The sequence below is a fragment of the Pteropus medius genome, unplaced genomic scaffold (assembly GCF_902729225.1).
Source record: "Pteropus medius unplaced genomic scaffold, Ma_sr-lr_union100, whole genome shotgun sequence".
Classification (NCBI taxonomy): Eukaryota; Metazoa; Chordata; class Mammalia; order Chiroptera; family Pteropodidae; genus Pteropus; species Pteropus medius.
The window spans coordinates 20,281,289-20,300,548 of NW_024355205.1; positions in this window are offsets into that span (position 1 = coordinate 20,281,289).

The window sequence follows — 19,260 nt, forward strand, 5'->3', positions numbered from 1 at the left end:
GACATTACAGTGACTAAGGAGGTCATATTGTAATAAATTTAAATTCCTTAAATGGTGAGAATTCAATTATCACTTATATCTTCCTTAGTAGACAAAAGAGACCTCCTGCCATTCATTCTAGCCCCACCCTAACGTTACTTGACCCGTGAAAATTTCTAGGATTCTCTAATAAACCTTTGCCTCAGGAAACGTTTACAATATTGCCTGAACTGAGGCATCGATGATCAAAGATCTTATCTAATATAATAACAGAAGTTAGGACAGAAAATGGTGCTTAAATTTCCAGTTTTCAGTAAGTATATTTCATAAGACATTTTGTATAGTTGTATTTAGTTAAATTATAAAACACTGTAACCAAAAAAAAAAAAGCAAGCACTCTAAAGTCACCATTTATGTTGTGTTAGTCTAAACCTAGAGACTATTTTTACCCCCAATAAAGTATTTGTTTCATTTTAAATAAATGTCAAAAGTTGACACATCTCCTAGGAGTATATCTCTCAGCACTACTGCTTGCCCAAGCTGTCAACATCAGAATCGGAGAAGAAAAAAGTAAAATATCATGATGTTAATGTGCATATTTATTTTGTATAAGTTAATGGTGACTAACTTCCACTTGAAATGAAGTGCAATTAATATATTGACATAAAATGTTATCTACCATTCTTGTTAAAATCTTAGCATTAAAAAATAACATACCTTTTTTTAAACACAGTCCCTTCTCTATTTTTTTTTTTTCCATTTGTTAACAGTTCGATGGGACTATGCCCATGGCCAATATCTAGGCTCTGATCTCAAATTTTTAACAAATCTCTGCCAGTGGAGGCAATAGATCTACTGTTGCCTGCCAGTTCAGTTCAGGCCTTACCTCTACTTCTAACTGCTCTGATGTCCTTAGGATTCCATGCAGCCAACATATGATTTTTGCTGCATATTTTGTTTTTTTTTTTTCTGGAGGGGGAGTGTTTGTTACAACCTTTTAAAAATGTAAAAAACTATTCTTTGCTTGTACAAAGACAAACTGTGAAGTGGATTTGATACATGGGCTACAGTTCACAAACTCTTGTTATAGAGTCAATGAATCCCAATGGAAGTCTAAACAGGTTCTTATGGAAATTTATAAACAAAAGTCATAAGTAGCTAAAGTCTGAAAAAGAAAAACAAAATTGAAAAACTTACACTACCTGGTTTAGAGACTTATTTTCAATCTCCATTAATCAAGTTAGTTTGGGATTAGTGTAAAGCTAGGTATACAGATCATTGAAACTGTAAAGGAAGTACTCAAAAAGACCCATGCATGTGTGGTCAATTGATTTTGATAAAGATGCCAAGGTAATTCCACAAAAGACAATCTTTCAATAAATAGTGCTGAAACAATTTGGATATCCTTTCGAGATAAGAAAAACAACATTTTCCTTAATTCGGAAAAAAAAATTAGAAGTAAATTATGGATTAGGCAAAGATTCTTACATAGAACACAAAAATCATGAACTGTAAAAAAGTCGAGAAAATATTAGAGTGCATTAAAATGTAAAACCTTTGTTCTTTGTAAGACACTATTAAGAAAGTGGAAGGACAAGCAACAAAGTGATAAAATATATTTGCAAAAAAGTATGTCTGACAAATAACTTCCATCCAAAACAAGAATAAGCAAAACAAGGCCCATGTGCTATCTGACTTGCTATATGTTTTTGTAAATAAAATTGTATTGATAACATAGTCATAGTCATCCATTTATGTTGTATATGTGTTTGCGTTCATGATATAAGGCCAGAGTTGAACAGTCGCAACAGAAATTATATAGCTCACAAAGCTTAAAATACTCACTCTGGCCCTTTAAAGAAAAAATTTGCCAATCTTTGATTCTAGAATATAGAATAATTTGTGTGGCATAATAATAAGACAAACGATCCACTTTTTAAAAAATAATAAAAAGATTTGAACAGATACTTCACAAATGAAGATATATGAATGGCCAATAAACATGAAAATCTGACCAATATCATTAATGATTAGAAATGCAAATTAAAACCACAATGAGATACCACTATATAACCACTAAAATGGATAAAATAAAAGACTTTCATTTTCTTTTTCATTTCATAGGAGCAAATGGAATTTTCAAGTATTCCTGGTGGGAATGTAAAATGGTATTGTCACTTTTGATAATTTGATAATTTCTTAAAAGGCCAAACCTGCCATACAACTTGGTCATTCTCCTCCTAGAGAAATAAAATAATATGGTCATATAAAGATATGTTTGTGCATGCTTATAACAGTTTTATATGTTATAATCCAAAACTAGAAATGATACAAATCTCTACCAGTAGCAGCAGGGATAAACACATTGTGGTACATATATTCAATGGAGTATAACTCAGCAATAAAAAAGAGTATATGCAACTCAATTAAGAGACAAAAAGCGCAATTCTCAAAAATGGGCAAATAAATGAATCTCATAATATTTATGCTGAGTGAAAGAAATGAAAGAAGCTAGATAATAAGCATACATATCATATTGTATGACCTTTTTATATAAAATTCAAAAAAATGAACATAATCTAAAATGACAGAGCAAATTAGTGGGTATGTAGGATGGGAGAGAGTAAGGGAAGGATTACAAAAGAGCATGAAGAACTTTTGAGAGTGATAGAAATGCTCATCATCTTGATTGTTGTAATGGTTTCATGGTTGTCTACATACGTCAGAACACATCAAAGTTTACACTTTCAGATGCCACTTCATTGCACAACAATTTCACCTCAATGAAGTTATATAAAAATGGAATATTTTTTGAGTAATATTTCCATAGTCACAATTTATCCAACATGAATATATCATTCTTGGAGTGTTATTTGTAAGGGAAACATAATTTTAGTGACATTCAGCCTAGCTACTCAGATTGTTGTCTGAGAACCAGCAGTTCTGACATTGACTGAAAGCTTATCAGAAACACAGAATCCTTTCACTAGCTCAGCTGCCACCCCAGAGTTTTTGATCAGAATATGCATTTTGAAAAGGTCTCCAGGTGACTTACATGCACATTAGAGTTTGAGAAACCTTGTTCAAGACGCAACAGCTGTGTCACAAATAAAAAGTAAAAATCAATACAAATATCTCTCAGCAGAGATGTTATTTAAGAGATTCACTTATCGTGCCTTGGGTATTACTAGATAATTCTAAAATACCCTTTCATTCTGATTCCAGAGTCCTGTTTTATTGCCTATTTTTTACTGGGGGTGCCACCATTTTTCATATATGTGTTTTTGTCTAGTATCCCCCCCCCCGCCTTTGTAATCTCCCCATAATTACTCAAAAATGTTCATATTCTTACAAGGGATATTAAGTGTTTGTTATCACTTAAAGATCACACTGGATTCCCTCCATTCCTATCCAGGATTCCTGAGCATTGAGATAAAGTGGGACAAAGAGTGGATTCAGAGTTAGTCACTTGACTTGACTAAAATTACCTCCAGAAATTATTAACAGAAATAAATGAAGAGAAAAACAATCATGTAAACAACTTCCCATTTAATTCTTTTAAAATAAACTTTCAGTATAAAAAAAAAGTACACTCAAAGAGACAACATAGAAATAAAGATTTGAAGAGAAATTCAGAACACAAAACAAGTACATTGAGAAAAGAGCACACACCAAGGAAAATGTTGCCTTACTTTATATAACTTTTTATAGATTATACTGTGCTCTGACATTTTTTATTTATTTAATCTTTTCTATAAAATCTATAGCGATAAGAAGTTAAATGTTATTATCACCATTTTCCAAACAGATGAGTAATTTTTCCGGTGTCACTAGGCTGGGATTCAAATCTAATTGTTTCAGTTTTCAGCCTAGTGTTCCCTCTACCAGCCCACACTGCCTGTATGAAATGCCCTTGCTACAGACACTGTGAAGATCTCTTTCAAGTTCACATATAAGGGATTCAGTTATGACTAAAACAAATGTCCTGAGGCATTTGCTCTCATGGTGAGCCAAAATCTGAAAGAGTTTGATGTTAAAATCAAAATGACCTTTGAGTTAAAAAGCATATAAACACATCTTTCTCTCAAAAATTTCTATTGTCTTTTCACCCAAAATGAAAGAGAACACAGGGTTAAATTTTATTTGTTAAAAACATAGAACTTCTGGGCAGGAAGATTTTTTTGTTAATTGAGTTTTTTGTTTTTTTTTTTAAATCAAGTCGTTAATTCTAGTGATTTTTAGATGTCATATTTTAAAAGGTACTGTTCTCAGACTTCTTTCTGCTCACCAACAAAATCTCTCCTCTTTAGGTAAATTTACTATATTTCTATTAGCTTTTATCCTGGAGTCAACCAAACAAACATCTTTTGTATGTTTTTTTTCTTCTTAAATGATGGTTCTCCATGATTTCTTATTAAAGGGTTTGACAGAAATAGATAAAAAAGACACCTAGAAAAGAACTTTTCTGTTTCGGAAAGTCATCAAATTTCATATATAAACTGGAAAAAAGTATAAATGTATATTTATATTAAGTATAAAAATAAAAAAATGAGTACAGAGCAAGCACAAAGGCAATTTTTTTTTCCTTCTTTTGTTTTAGTTGGTTGGGGGGGGTTGTTTTGTTTTGTTTTACATTTGGTCAGCTGGCACACTGCACAGTAGTAACTTGAGATTTTTTTTTCTCTTCTCATTTCAGTTGTTTTTAGATGTGTCCTAAATTAGCTTTTCTTTAAATCTTAAAGAAAGTTGGCATCCATTCCCCAAACAGAACAATAGCTCCTCTTGAATGAGAATGCCAGCTACATATATTATTTGTCCCGTTTCTAGCAGGAACATACTAATGCCTACTTAGAAAAATCAATCACTGGGTCTTTAGATTGGGGAGGGGGTGGCTAGCTTCAGCTGTCATCTTTAATTTGTGAGAAAATTGAACTGTTTCTCTCTTTTCATATTTCCATTTATTCATTTTAGACTTTTGTAGATGCTTCACCTTTTCTTCATGACAGTCAAGAATGAGCCCGTTTTTGGAATGCTCCAAGAACTGGGGACACGTTTAGCCTGTGAATGATTCTTAGTTGGCCCAATTCCACTTTGGCTAATTACATTCTGTTCCTCAAAATAAAAAAAAAAAAATCTCTTTGCATTTTCATTTGGAGATGAAAAAGATTCTTTTTCAACCTCCTCTTCTGAGCTAAACCCTCAAAAAGCTCAACCTTCAAAAGCCCAGCACGATCCATCTGAAGTTGCCTGAGGACAAATGCCCACAGTGTGGGAGGATCCAAAAGAACACAACCATTCCCAGAGGATGAAGTGGCGATCCTCGCACCCAGCCCAAAATCAGTATTCAAAGAAAAATATATGATCATCTGGCTGCAGAAGTTTGGCCTTTGCTTTAAAAGACATTCTTCCTTACCAAGAAATAGTGATGACATACTTGAAGATCCACAATGAATACCATCCAAGAGGGCCAGGAATACCCTGGAAACACATTGTCTGTTTCTTTTTTTGAAAATGAAAAGCATTGAAAGTAATCCAAAAAGTCAAATTCTTACAGTTTCTAAACTCTTTGATTATACTTGTTGCATGCTCCAAATGCGCCTAGCATGCTAAAGACTTTCATTGAAATATACACATCTTATCATGATGTCTCTTTTTTTGCTACAATGTTTATAACAAGGGCTCTTCGCTTTTATTTCAATGGCATGAAACAATGTGAAATTTGCTGTTGTTATGTTAGCTTTATTTCAGAAGTCTCGAAAACACTTGTCTCTGCAAGATTTCCTGGATGTTAAAGCACAGGAAATTACTTTAAGCTCCGCTGACTCGACATTCACACATTTTTCTTGTGATGAAATATTTGCTTTAAAACCAAATGACGTAATGTGACTAAAACAATATAGAATTATGCTAATTGTGGTCTAAGTTGACAGATTTAGATGGAATCGTACTTTACGTCTGTTTTTGTAATCTATATAGTCATTATCTATCAAGTATTCACATGAAGATTGAGAATTTTCAGACCGTCAAAACTCTAAACCAACATCTCTTTTTAAAAGAAAGTAAACTTCAAAAGGTTTACATGTTTAGTTTGGATAGCACCACCAGGAAATGATCCATGAACAAATTCATTTTGCCAGTCTTTGGGACTAGAAAGTTCCCATGGTTAAGCATTTTTGGAAGGCTACATTTTAACTTTAACACTGGTGGGCTAAAAACAGGTTCATGGGAAGTTTATTGTTGGTGTCACACTTTTACATTTTCTTTTATAAGTTTTGTATAAAAGTAAAATTGCACTTGTCTCTGTCTTATAGTCTTAAGAGAAAGGGATGAATCATAACAGATTTTTTCCCCCAGTTATCAGTGATGATAAGGTCTTAAGGAATACAGTTTTAGGTGATGAACAAGAGGGGAGACAGTGGAAAACCTCCGAATTTTCAATTAACATTAAGCTTTCTTATACAAAAATAAATAAAAGTTGCAAAAATTCTTACTGAGCTCAATAACAGGGCAGAAAAGGAGTAGACAAGCTTCTACTTGGAAGAATAGAAGATAATCTACTTATAGAAAAACGGTAATATGTGAATTATATAGACTGCTCCCAGAAGGTAGTAGTAGCATGATAAAGAAGGATACTTTTTTAAAGCCATTTTGCCTGTGTACCAATACAAGTCCTTGATTTTAACATCTTGGAAATCTATACCTCAGGAATTAAAGAAATCAAACTAGGTATGTTCATAGAAAGGCATTCACAATGAATAAATTATGAGCTTATTTCTATTTAAGATTTAAAAAAATCAGACATCTTTACCTGAAAATGTGAATACATTTGGAAAACGTAGGTAAAATTGAAAAAAGTACTTGAAGAAGATGGACAGAGTAAAAGTCAAGCCTTAAAATATTTAACTTAAATATCACTCTGATACTTAAAAGTATTAGTTAATTAAAAAAAAAAACTCAATAAAAGGAAGAAACATTTTTAATAGTGTGTAGTAAATTTGTGATATTCATGACTCCAAGAAGAAAATATTCTATGCTCTAGATGGGTATAAACCATTACACTAAAGATACACTGCAAGCAATAAGTTAGCAAAATAGGTTTGTAAAGTTTAGTTGTAGTCTTAGGCCTTTTATATCTATATTATAAATATCAGTTACCTAAAATATCTTAGTTTTATTCTCAAAGAAAAAGTAAAAAAAAAAAAAAGACTTGATGTAGGAGAGCTTTTTGTCCTTCTAGAATTCTAGTGCCTATAAGACAAAATTCTGATGATAATGGAAGCACTGAAGAGCAATAGGTGATGGAATGTAGATAAATTGAGCATACTAAAGAACAGAAATTCCAGAATGCTGTAGATGCCACTGGATCCTTTATTGCTCTCTTCACCACTAGTCCTTAGGGCACTTTTTGTACTTAGAAGAATCCCAGATACTTCACAAATATACTTTCTTTTATAATCTTGGTTACTATTCAAATAATAAACATCAAGAGTCTTTCAGTAGTCTTATCCTGCATTTTTTAAGTTTCTAAGGATACATAAAATAATAGCCAGACTTCTGTTCCTAATACAAAATACCAACCTCCCTCAGAGGGACCAGTCTATATAAATTGGTCCTTGACATTCTGTTACTTTCTCTCCGAATCTCACCAAGATAACAAAATGAATGTCTAGTAAAACTAAAGCTATGTAGGATCCTTAGTGATTTTCTTAGTTATTTTGACCAAGAGATAGATTTTTTTTTTCCTTCTCTTCATACTGGAAAATTTGACACAAAGAACGGATTTCCACTTCAACATGAAATAACCGTGGAAGGAGCTGCAGGTTATTTGTCAGTTTTCTCAGCTACACGTGACTCTTAAAAATAACATAATTTTGACAGCAGCAACGCAAAAGAGACAAAAGAAAATGTTGTAATGCCAGTGACCTGTACTGCAAGGTGAGCATAGAAATTTGAGATTTAAAATGCTAAAATACTTTAACAATGTTACAGTCACCCCATTCTTAATTTCACTTACTCGCTCAATTTTAGTTATGTCATTTAGGTGATTTAACACAGTAACATGAAAATTTAAACAGTGCCATTTGGGACACGCTAAACTTTCTTTCATGAATGATGTAATTATTCCAAATCCTACACTGTACAGCAAAGGATATACTTGCATGAATATTAGCTTGAGTATTTTGGCTTCAATTTCAACTTTATAATAGATGCAGCAAATTTTTCCTATCTAAATTTTTTTAAAGGCAGAATGTCTTCATAAATGAGCAAAAAGTTGGATATCTGGACATTCTCTGGAAGCAAAACACAGACAAATGCCTAAATGCAAGCTTTTCCATTTATATGTAGCAGAGTTTAAATATAACCAAGCCATTTAGCTTTTTCTTAATGAACGATGTGGGTATAACTACTCTTGTTAGGACTTTATTATTCTACTTGCTTGGCATATAGCATCCTGGGCCAATTGTGGAAGAATCTATGATGGAGTATTGATTAAGCAACCCCTGGTGTTCACATAGGTTGATAGGATTTAGTTGTGTCTGGCTTATAAAGCAAGAGAGACTATAATGAGATGAGGGTGGAAAGTCATAGAGAATCCATATATATATACACATACACACTCACACACACAGCTTGTAGATTGGCAGGACAAGACTGATATTTCAGGCAAAGTGACATCTTGAAAAAATGCATAGACAAGAGAATAAAAGGCATAGTTAAAAAACAAGTTCAAGCAGAAAAAAATCAAGAAGAAAAAAAAATGAATAAAAACTTCAAATAAGGGGAAGAGGCTGTCACTAAGCTTCTCAAGAGTAAGGGCAGCCAAAACCTAAGTCAAAGCAGTCAGAAGCACACTGGAAAGAGGTAAGAAAGCTAAGTTAAATTATGATGTAGTAAGTTAGTTCATGGAATTAGTCACTAGTAATTTTCTTTACATGGAATTGGTGACATTCTCTGCTCTCCTTCCTTCCTCGGAATAACTCTTTGAAGGAGAAAGGAGAATGCTTCCCAATGGTACGCTCTGAGCCCAGTGAAGTATTACATGGACGACGTGATGTCTTGTTCAATCCTCATGACGATGGAAGGTGAAGATGCATGGAGGGTCTGTGAAGGTGGGGGATACACTGTGCAGAGATTCTCAAGGATGCCAATTCCCCCTTCCAAGCAAGAAAGCAACCAATGATTTACCTGATTCCTTAGAATATGATTTGTCAGAATGTGCATTTCATTTCTGGGATAGAATTAAGAAGAAGAAGGGTACAATCTGATGAACCCTAACTTTAGAAATGAAAGCTAAGAACAGATGTCTAATATGGACTTCGAGACAGCAGGAAAGGAAATGAGTTGGGATCTCTAGAAAAGGCACACAAAATATTTTTCAAAAAAATAACATTTAACTTTCGAATGTTCCTATGGCCTTTTTTTTTTTAATATATAAATTTATTTATTTAAATTAGTTTCAAGTATACAGTACATTGGTTAGACATCTATATAGTTCATAAAATGATCCTCCCAATTGCTCCCTCCCTTCCCTGGCCCTCCACTTAGCCATCATATTAATGCTAACTGCATTCCCTCTGCCACGCTCCCCATGCCCGTGCCCGACTATCAACTACTCATTTATACTTCTTAACCCTTCACCCCATTCTCCCAGCCCCCGAACCTCCTCCTCTTTGTCCGTCACCAAATTTTCCACTATATTTGTGAGTCTGTTTCTGATTAGTTTGTTCTTTTTGTTCTTTAGATTCTGCATATAAGTGAAATCATATGGTATTTATCTTTCTCTGTCTCACTTATTTCACTCAGCATGAGAACCTCATAGTCGATGCATGTTGTCACAAATGGTAGGACTTCGTTTTTTTTAATGGCTGAGTAATATTCCATTGTATATAAGAACCATAACTTCTTTATCCAATCATTTGTTGTGCATTTAGGTTGCTTCCATATCTTGCCTGTTATAAATTGTGCTGCCATGAAAATTGGAGTACATAGATCTTTACAAATTATTGTTTTGGTTTTCTTTGGATAAATACCCAGAAGGGCAATTGCTGGGTCAAAAGGTATATTCATTTTTAATTTTTTAAGAAACCTCCATACTGTTTTCCAAAGCAGCTGTACCAATTTGCAATCCTACCAACAATGTATGAGGGTTCCCTTTTCTCCACATCCTCATCAACACTTGCTGTTTTTTTATTTATTGATGATACCCATGGCCTGTTTTATTTGTGATTTCTTGTCGACTTTAATGAAGTGATTAGCTTTAAAACAAAAATGGCCTTATTCTTTTAGTCATAAAATAGATGGATAGTTGGAGAACCTCTGTCAAATTTAATGCAGGTTAGGGAACAACATCCCCAAAGGCAACGCAAAGAAAAATGGAGGAAGGGAGGGAGGTATGGAGAGAGACACTGACTGACAGACTGACTGACAGACAGATAGACAGACAGAGACAGTGACAGCAACAGAGAGAAAGGCAGGTTCCTGGAACCGAAGCAAAAAGAATAGGCCTGGGGTTTAAGACTTTGCCCGAAGTCTGAATAGAACAATCTGTGAACTTCTTAGTAACCCATGAAGTAGACATCACATCATATTTCTGTTGAGGAAAGTTAGGGTCACAGAAGTTTTGTGATCTACCCAAGATCACATACCTAGCGAATGGTGCAGCTAGAATCCAAGGACAGCTGTGATCCACTCCAAAGCCCGTCATCCTCCTTCATCACAATGTCTGGTAGATGAGAATTTTAAGCCAGTAACAAGAAAATAGGACCAAAAGAAATAGAGAACATTTGGAATATGTAGCAAAAAGATTCTTAACATACACTAATACAATCATTTAATTGAAACGAAATGAAAATATTACAAAATTTAAGAAAATACTACAGCATATTTATTAATCTAATGAAGTACAATCTGTATAAGGATAAAATTTTGATGAAACACTTTAATTTAGCATGAGTAAGACTGTTATGCATGAAATAAATCAGCAAATATTTTTGAGTAACATGTTGGGAAGAGCTAAATTCTTTTGTCACTGAGTGGGATCTTTTTTATAGCCCATTTTTATTATGTCTAAGCTTTACTGGACATATTCATGTAGTTTGGGGAATACAAAGAACGCTGTACTGGGGTTCCGATCCTAGCTTGTTATAAGATCTATAATAAATTGTTTCAAGGAATGTCTGGACCTGAGCTTTCTAACTTACAAAATGAGGCACTTGGCCTAGATTAATGGTTATCATATTTTGTCTGTTATAGAACTCATTTTTCCAAATAAATTCTTAAGTTGATTTCAAATAAGTAATGCTAATAAAATTGCAGCATGACAAATACCAAGAAAAGAAAGATATTTTTCCTTGAGCTCTTAGATTTATGTTGTAGAGTAGGCCTTGCCTTAAAACATGTGGGGAAATGATACCAAAATGAAATATATTTCAGCATTTCACATATTGTATTCGAAAAAGGCCTAATTTTTGGAAATAGTATTTTTAATAAAATTCTCTGGATAATAATGACATGGAATGACGAACATTTCACTTCCCTTCTGGAGAGTTACAAACTATGTCTCGTATTAAGAAATCAGTGAAATTCTGAAGAAAATAAACTTGTTTAACTTTGCTTATTCACATGTATCACAAGCGACCTCAGGTCACTTTCCTTCTTTTCACTTGAAGCGAATGTTCCAAGGAGCATACTTTTAAATATGGATTGCAAGCTCACAAACTCCAAGGACCCAAGTTTAAAGATCTTGGTCTTTGTACAGATTCTAAAAATGGCATCTACTACATAATAGTCCCTTGATGAGTATCATTCCCATGAATTTAAAGTTGAACTCCATAAGCTCAGAGATAGCCTAACACAAACCATGGCATAGTTAAGGTCTCTTTTAAAAAGTGGAAGGAAGTTGTTGATGATACAGAGTATAGCCAAATCGCAGAGAAAACAAATTTGAGATAATGTGGATATACATCCATAACAAGGAAAATACTTTGAAAATTCTTCTATCTCCTCTTTTCTCCTTGGCTTCCAGCTAAGACTTTGTCTTTTGATCCATCTTCTCTCTACTTCTTAGCCTTCCTTCAGTCAAGGTCAGAAGGGAAAATATTTCAAGTAAGAGGAAATGCTAGAATCTCAGTAGCTGCCCCAAGTCTATCCTGTTCCTCTACTAGATCTTGTCATTCCCTCTGGCACTATCCTCATCAACTTTTATCCTGGCTTTCATCGCAAGAGCTCCTCTCCATTTCGATGCCTTTGGTGGAGCTCCAGTGTGGCCTAAGACTGATTTTTCACCAAAGGGGATTGAAGTGCTTTAAGCCTATTTTGTACAAAGATTATTTTCCACCATTCATACACACCTCTAAAATCACTGAGCGAAAGAAGAAGGGTCATGTCATATAGGAAAGACTGCTATTGCCTCATTTCTGCAAATGGCAAATAATTAATAAGAAATCGGATGGGGCTGTTTGTTTTAGAAATGGAAAACAAAGAAAGAAACCACTTCTTTTTCTGTATTGGACCATGATGAACAAAACTTTAATTCTAAACCATTGATGGTGCTGTGAATGAAAGAAGTAGGCAAACCAAAATAAAGGGGGGCAGGGTTCAGGGCAGGATCCAGCACCAAAAAGGGAGTTTTATCCCCAACACTTCAGCTGCTTAAATCTCAAGCTGACCCTAGCGGCACCCACAACCATTAGTTTGGGAAGATTCCTCTTCCTCTTGCTAAAAGATAGGCGTGTTGGGGAGACTTCTGTTATTCCATGACAGTAAAATAAGATGCATTGTTGCCATGCCAAAATTGAATATGTGTGGTTGTCATAGAAACACTTTAGTACACAGCGTTGACTTTCGTAGCATTATTGACACAGTACTCTACTTTTGATATAGAATGTGATTGGTAAGCTGGCCTTGGGACTGAAACTGCAACTGTAACATGAGCCCTACCCTTTTGGAACGGGACTGGTTTGAAATGGAGATTGCATTTATTTTCAGGAAAAAAACATACTGAGGTTTCTCTAATCCAGAACAGTTTAAATATAGGAAATGTTCCAGACAATAGCAATCAAAATGATGAATGAGTTAGATTTGTTTCATTCACGTGGAAAAATAAATGAAGCATAAATTACCCAAGAGAAATTTGCTAAGAAAAAAAAAAAACAGTTTAGGAAAGTTATGTGATGGTCTACAGAATGTGAAAGGCGCAGACCTCAAGGCTAAAGAAATAACTAAATGTGATTCAAGTGTTACTAGTACAGACAAGAAGAATGTTCACAGAGTCAAATAGAAGCTGCCTCCCTCACTGAAAAGTTACCAGAGAAACTACTCCTATTTGAATATGGTCAATGAATCCAAACCAGGTGAAAATTTAGAGATAGAACTCCAACAATATGAAAGAGATAAAACCACCTAACTTGAGAGCCAAGAACAATTCCTCTACATTTTCTAGATAAGTCATTTGACTCATCTGGGTCATAGTCTTTCATAAATATTGGACTCACCAATTTGTTACCACCTCTTCCCACCACTGAAAAAGCTTGTATGAGACATGAATGTTTGGGTGGCAAGCTGCTTGTGCTTTTTTCTGCTCATCTGAAAAATCAGTAGATGTATACTAAGCAATTTAAAAATCATAATTAGCTGATTTCCAATACCAAATTAATAGGAATCTCGCATACCCTTAACAGTCTCAGTATTATACAGTTGAAATATGTGAGCAACATACCTAATTTTAAATTTTCAAGTAGCTGTATTTTTTAAAGAAGTAAAAAGAAACAAGTAAAACCCACTTAATAATAATACATTTTATTTAATCCAATATATCCAAAATATTATACTTTCACCAGCTACATTTCAATGCTCAGTAAGCAATTATGATCAGTATATTGTATCATACCGCATAGGAACTAAGAAAAAAGTAGACATAATGCAAAGAAAAAAATTTTACACATGGGTCAATGAAGGAAATTTTCTTTTGACTCAAGGCAATGAACATAATTATTGTATTGTGTGCTCTATGAGGAAGGGAAGGAGGACGACAGGCACAGTGTGTGGTGAAGTGAGAATACCATCAAAATAAGAACGAACTCCTTTGTGCGATTTAAAGATAGGTTAATTTTAGAATAAAATTACTTTCTTTATATCCCCGCTTAATGATCAATTAAAAATACATCAAAACATAATTTTAAAAATCTTTACAATTGGCAGTTTCAATGATGTTAAGATGTGAAAAGAAAATAAAATGTTATAATCAAAATTATAAATAAAATGATCAAGGATAGCACTTAAATGATGCACTTAAAAACATTTCTAGGACAGTTAAAGATGCCTGGATTCAGAATATCAGTTGCAGACCTTCATTCAGAAATATACCAACAATTTATTTCTTTATTCAATAAAGATTTCTTTATATTTACTCTGTATCAGGAGCTTTTCTAGGCCCTGGGGACAGGAGAAACAAAAGTAAAATCCATAATCCTTAAACACAAATATTCTCGGGTAGATACATAAATTCACTTGCTTACCAGTTTTGTAAAACAATTTTTAAAGAACTTTCTTTTCTCATCAACAACTAATATAACCTAGAGTTTGTTTTCTTAAGGGAACATGTTCAATCTGATTGTCAGCCTCAAGAATTCTGGAACTTGTTTTATCTATCATCTACTTCAGTATATAGCTGAGTGCCTTATACATTATTCAATGATGGTATTGAATCAAACTAAATTAAATCAAATTGAAATACATCAAACTTAATTTAATTATATAGAATAAAATCAATGTTATCTCATTGCTAAAAATCCTAACTCAAAAACCAGGAATATCTCCATTAAAAATTAATAACAAAGCCAGACGAAGACATTACAATAAAGGAAAACTAAAAGCCAATATCTCTTATAAGTGCACAAATCGTTAACACAATATTAGAAAAAGAGTCATATACCATGACTAAGTGGAATTTACATATATAAGACTGGTTCAACAAGTGTTAACAAATTAATGTAATTAATCATATAAACAGGCTAAGGAAGAAAATTCATGTGATCACATCAATTGATATAAAAGAAAAAGCATTTAACACATCCTAACATCAAACACCAATTCATGATTAAAAACTCTCAGTAAACTGAGAATGAAAAGAACTTCCTCAAATTGATAAAGAATATCTATAAAGAACCTACAGTTCATTGTACTCAAAGGTGGGGAACAAGATGCTTTCCCACTAAGACTGGGAACAAGGCAAGAATGTTCCCTCTCACAACTCCTTTTCAACATTGTACTAATAGACCTAGCTAACAAAATAAGGAAAAAATGGAAATAGAATATATATAGTCTTTGAAGAAGGAAACAAAATTGTCTTTGTATAAAGGTGACATATGGCCTATGTGGAAGATCCTAAAAAATCATTAGCAATGACGATAACAACAGCAACAACAAAAAACTCCTGGAATAAATAAGTGATTATAGCAAAAGTACAGGATACAAGGTTAATAAAAAAGTCAATTGCTTTCTTATATACTAACATAAAAATTGGAATTTGAAATTAAAACTACAATCCCATTTATATTAGCACAAAAAATAATGAAATACTGAGATATAAATCTAACAAAATATGCACAGAAAAGCTACAAAACTCTGATCAAAGAAATTAAGAAATATCTAAATAAATGGATAGTCCATGTTCGTGGATAGAAAGACTCAATATTGTTAAGATGTTAATTCTTCCCTACTTGATCTATAGTTTCATGATAATCCATGAAACTAAATCAATATCTCAGAAAGCTGTTTTTTTGCAACCAATAACCCCATTCAAGAGTTTATATGGGAAGATGAAAGACCCAGAATAGTCAACAGTTTATTAAAGATGAAGAACAAGTTAGAAGACTGGCACTACCTGACTTCAAGATTTAATAAAAATGCTCCTCAGCTTACGATGGGCTTAGGTCCTGATAAACCCATTGTAAATTGAAAATATCATAAGTTGAAAATACATTTAATACTACACTGTAAGATATCGGTTGTTATCCTTGCACTTGTGTGGTTGACTGGGAGCTGCCGGTTGCTGCCGCTGCCCAGCATCACAATTTTGTGCTGCATATCGCTAGTCTGAGAAGTGATCGAAATTCAAAATTCCTAGTATGGTTTCTACTGAATAGCTTTCATACCTGCAATCCATTCTCCACTCTATCTTGTCATTCCCTAATCCAAGACACTGTTGTGGTTGCCTTTCAGTGATGTTCTGAGGTCCCAGTGATTTAATTTCACCTTTAGGGTCCTTCATAATTACGACCCTGCTTAACACTCCACTCTATTTTCCTACTTCTTTCCCTTCTTCCCTACAACTGCCTCCCACTATGCTAAACTGCCTTCGGTTCCTCAAACACCTATGGTGCTTGCTCGTATGTGTCATTCCTCTACCCTGTTTTCATTGTCACTCTAACTCCAGGGTTCAGCCTAAATAGTCCTCTTTTAAGATGCCTTTTCTGAATCTTCAAATCCCAGATAGCTCCTTCTCCTATATAATGCCACAGAGCCTTTAACTTCTGCTCTCAAAACTCATAACACACATACATACACATATTTAAATTTCCCAATTACTTAACTGCTAATCAAACTATGAGCACTTCAAAGGTAATGAGAATATCTATATTATTAGTCTCTCCCCAGAAATATTTAGGACAATGACTAACAGTCAGAAAATATTTGATAGATAGATTGATTGATTGATGGAAACATAGATTAATGGTTGAAGTAACTCAGAAAAAAACTTGAAAGGTGGGAAATCTCTTTAAACTTAGGTGTTTTAAAAAACTCTCTGGGCTCAGTTACTGCTTGCCTAGTGCTTTTGATTCTAATTCTTTTTCCCAGAAATGGCCTTGGTTTCTATGTGTGTGAAAAATTCATAAAGAATATCCACTGTATCCCAGGTTTAAAGTGTGGATTTTCCAGGAGAGTATTGCTTTAGGTTGCAATAGTCATGTTAATCACCTAATACCATGTTTGAACTACACATGAATGGACAGGACCAAAATTCCAAGACATCAAAGCACTCAAGCTTGATAATAACAGATTGGAAGTAATCAGAGAATGGTTAAGGAAGGAATTGTCAGCAACTGAGGGATAACAGTAGGAATTAACCAGTACCTGTCATGGAGCTATAACCACGAATTCAATATGAGATGTGTAAATAGCTTTACAAGCCAGAATGCACCCTGGCCCAGGCAGCCTTATACTTGACAATGGGAAAGTCCAAGAAGATTTCAAAGCTTCAAGAAACAGATCTAAAATAGATTAGGAAAGTTGGAGTATTAGTAGCAGCAAAATAGATAGAATAATAGGGGTGAGAGCAAAGATATTTTACCATGCTTATGTGCAGGAGAGAACTGAAAAACAAAAACACGAAATGAAAAACTTGGAAAGTCAAAGATACGTACACTCTTTTCTCCAACTCAGCTTTTTTCATTCAAAAGCAACAATAGCCAAATAGCTTCAAAATATTTTATATTTACTTTTTCTTTTGGTGATACTTTTTTTTCCCCTTTGGTTATATTTAAAATTAAATTAAAATCCTACATAAAAACTACAACTAAATATGTTACTTTGAAAACATATAATCATAATGTCTTATGTTACAAAGAAATAGGCCCCAAATGACATTAATGATAAAGTCAATGTTAACACAATTAGAATAGTTTGTTTTTTCACTTCTACTCTAAAGCCTATTACATTACTCATTAATGACTTTTTTTGTAAATGAAGACACTATCTAAGAAGGAATGGTTGTTAATATTTCATCAAATTTGAAATTCTACCATTACATACATCTTCCTTCACTAATGTCATCTCCACTTATATCATTCGCAAAATTATTGGGTTAGGAAATAACTATGCTTTATTTCTGTCCCAAATGTTTTAGATAATCTAGCTGTAAAGACCCAAATTACCAGGTTGCTGCAAATCTTCAACTTGGTCTTTCTGCAGAGGTTTGACCTACCACATGTTCAACATCATCGAAAACCCCTTGAGCTCAAGAGTGTGATTCAGCTTTTTTTTATCTCGTGTATGTTGCATAATAATAAGCAAAAGAAATCATCATAATAAGTGCTCAAAAAGCATTTGTTTTGTAAATGAGTGAACCAGAACCAGGAGTAGGAGAAATAAATCCTTAATCCTTTGCTTACCTTATGCCAGGTATTATGCCTATATGAATGGAATGGATTAGAACATACTTGACCACTTATCTTTACCCATAACATCAAGCTACTGAAGTGCTAATTTCTGAAAGGTGTACGATAACCTGGAATATCTTTTAATTCTTTTGTTGATTTACTTCTAGGAGTTCTACATTTTCTCATTATCTCTTTTTTCCTACAGCCATTTGTGCACATAAGTGCTTTTAAACTATAAAGTTTTTGTTACAAATAGTGCTCTCTTTGATAAAGGAGTTTGTACTTGACAGATAATGATATTAAATTATTTAATAACTTATCTTTAAATAAATTATAAAAGATGCAGTTCATTAATTTTTAGTTCTCAGATTTTGTATAGGCAGTTAATACATAAGAAGGAATTACAGCAAACTCATTTCTGCCTCAGGAATTAGACCTGAGCTCCTCGCCCAGCACTGAATATTTACTTGAATTTCCATGCAGAGCCAAGTGCCAATTACATTAAAACAATCTAGACATTTTTAAAATCGAAAAGCCCATTCACTAGGTAAGCTGGACTCCAATATCAATGGAAACAGTGATTTCAGACAAGTCTGTAGTACTTGTTTCCTTGCTTAATACACCGATTGAACTAAACAACACAGATGCAAAATTTTGTGTGAAAAAGTATATTAGGTAGCCATAGATGGAAATATCTAACATCTCATCTTGTTTCTCTTAAATAAAAAACATTAAGTATCATGAAACAAAATCTGTAATAGCCCTCAAAGACTAACTATTCCTAATTTAAAAAAAACAGGCTTGTTTATTTAAATAAACAAAAAATGAAAATCTGCTTAAGTGTTTTCTGTTTATTACTTAACTCTTACATTTAATTAGATTTTATTCTTTGGATTTTTGTGTATGTGTTTACTTTTTTGATTTTGTTTTTACTCAATACGAATGCACTCTATCAAATTTCCTTACCAAATTACCATTTGCTTTTTAAAAATAAGTTGAAGCACATGTATATAGACTTGAATGGAATTCATTGTAGAAACACATAAGATTTTGATAAGAAATGTAACTTTGTTTTTATGAAATATATCTTTTTTAAATTTGTAGACAAGTTTTAGAAACTATT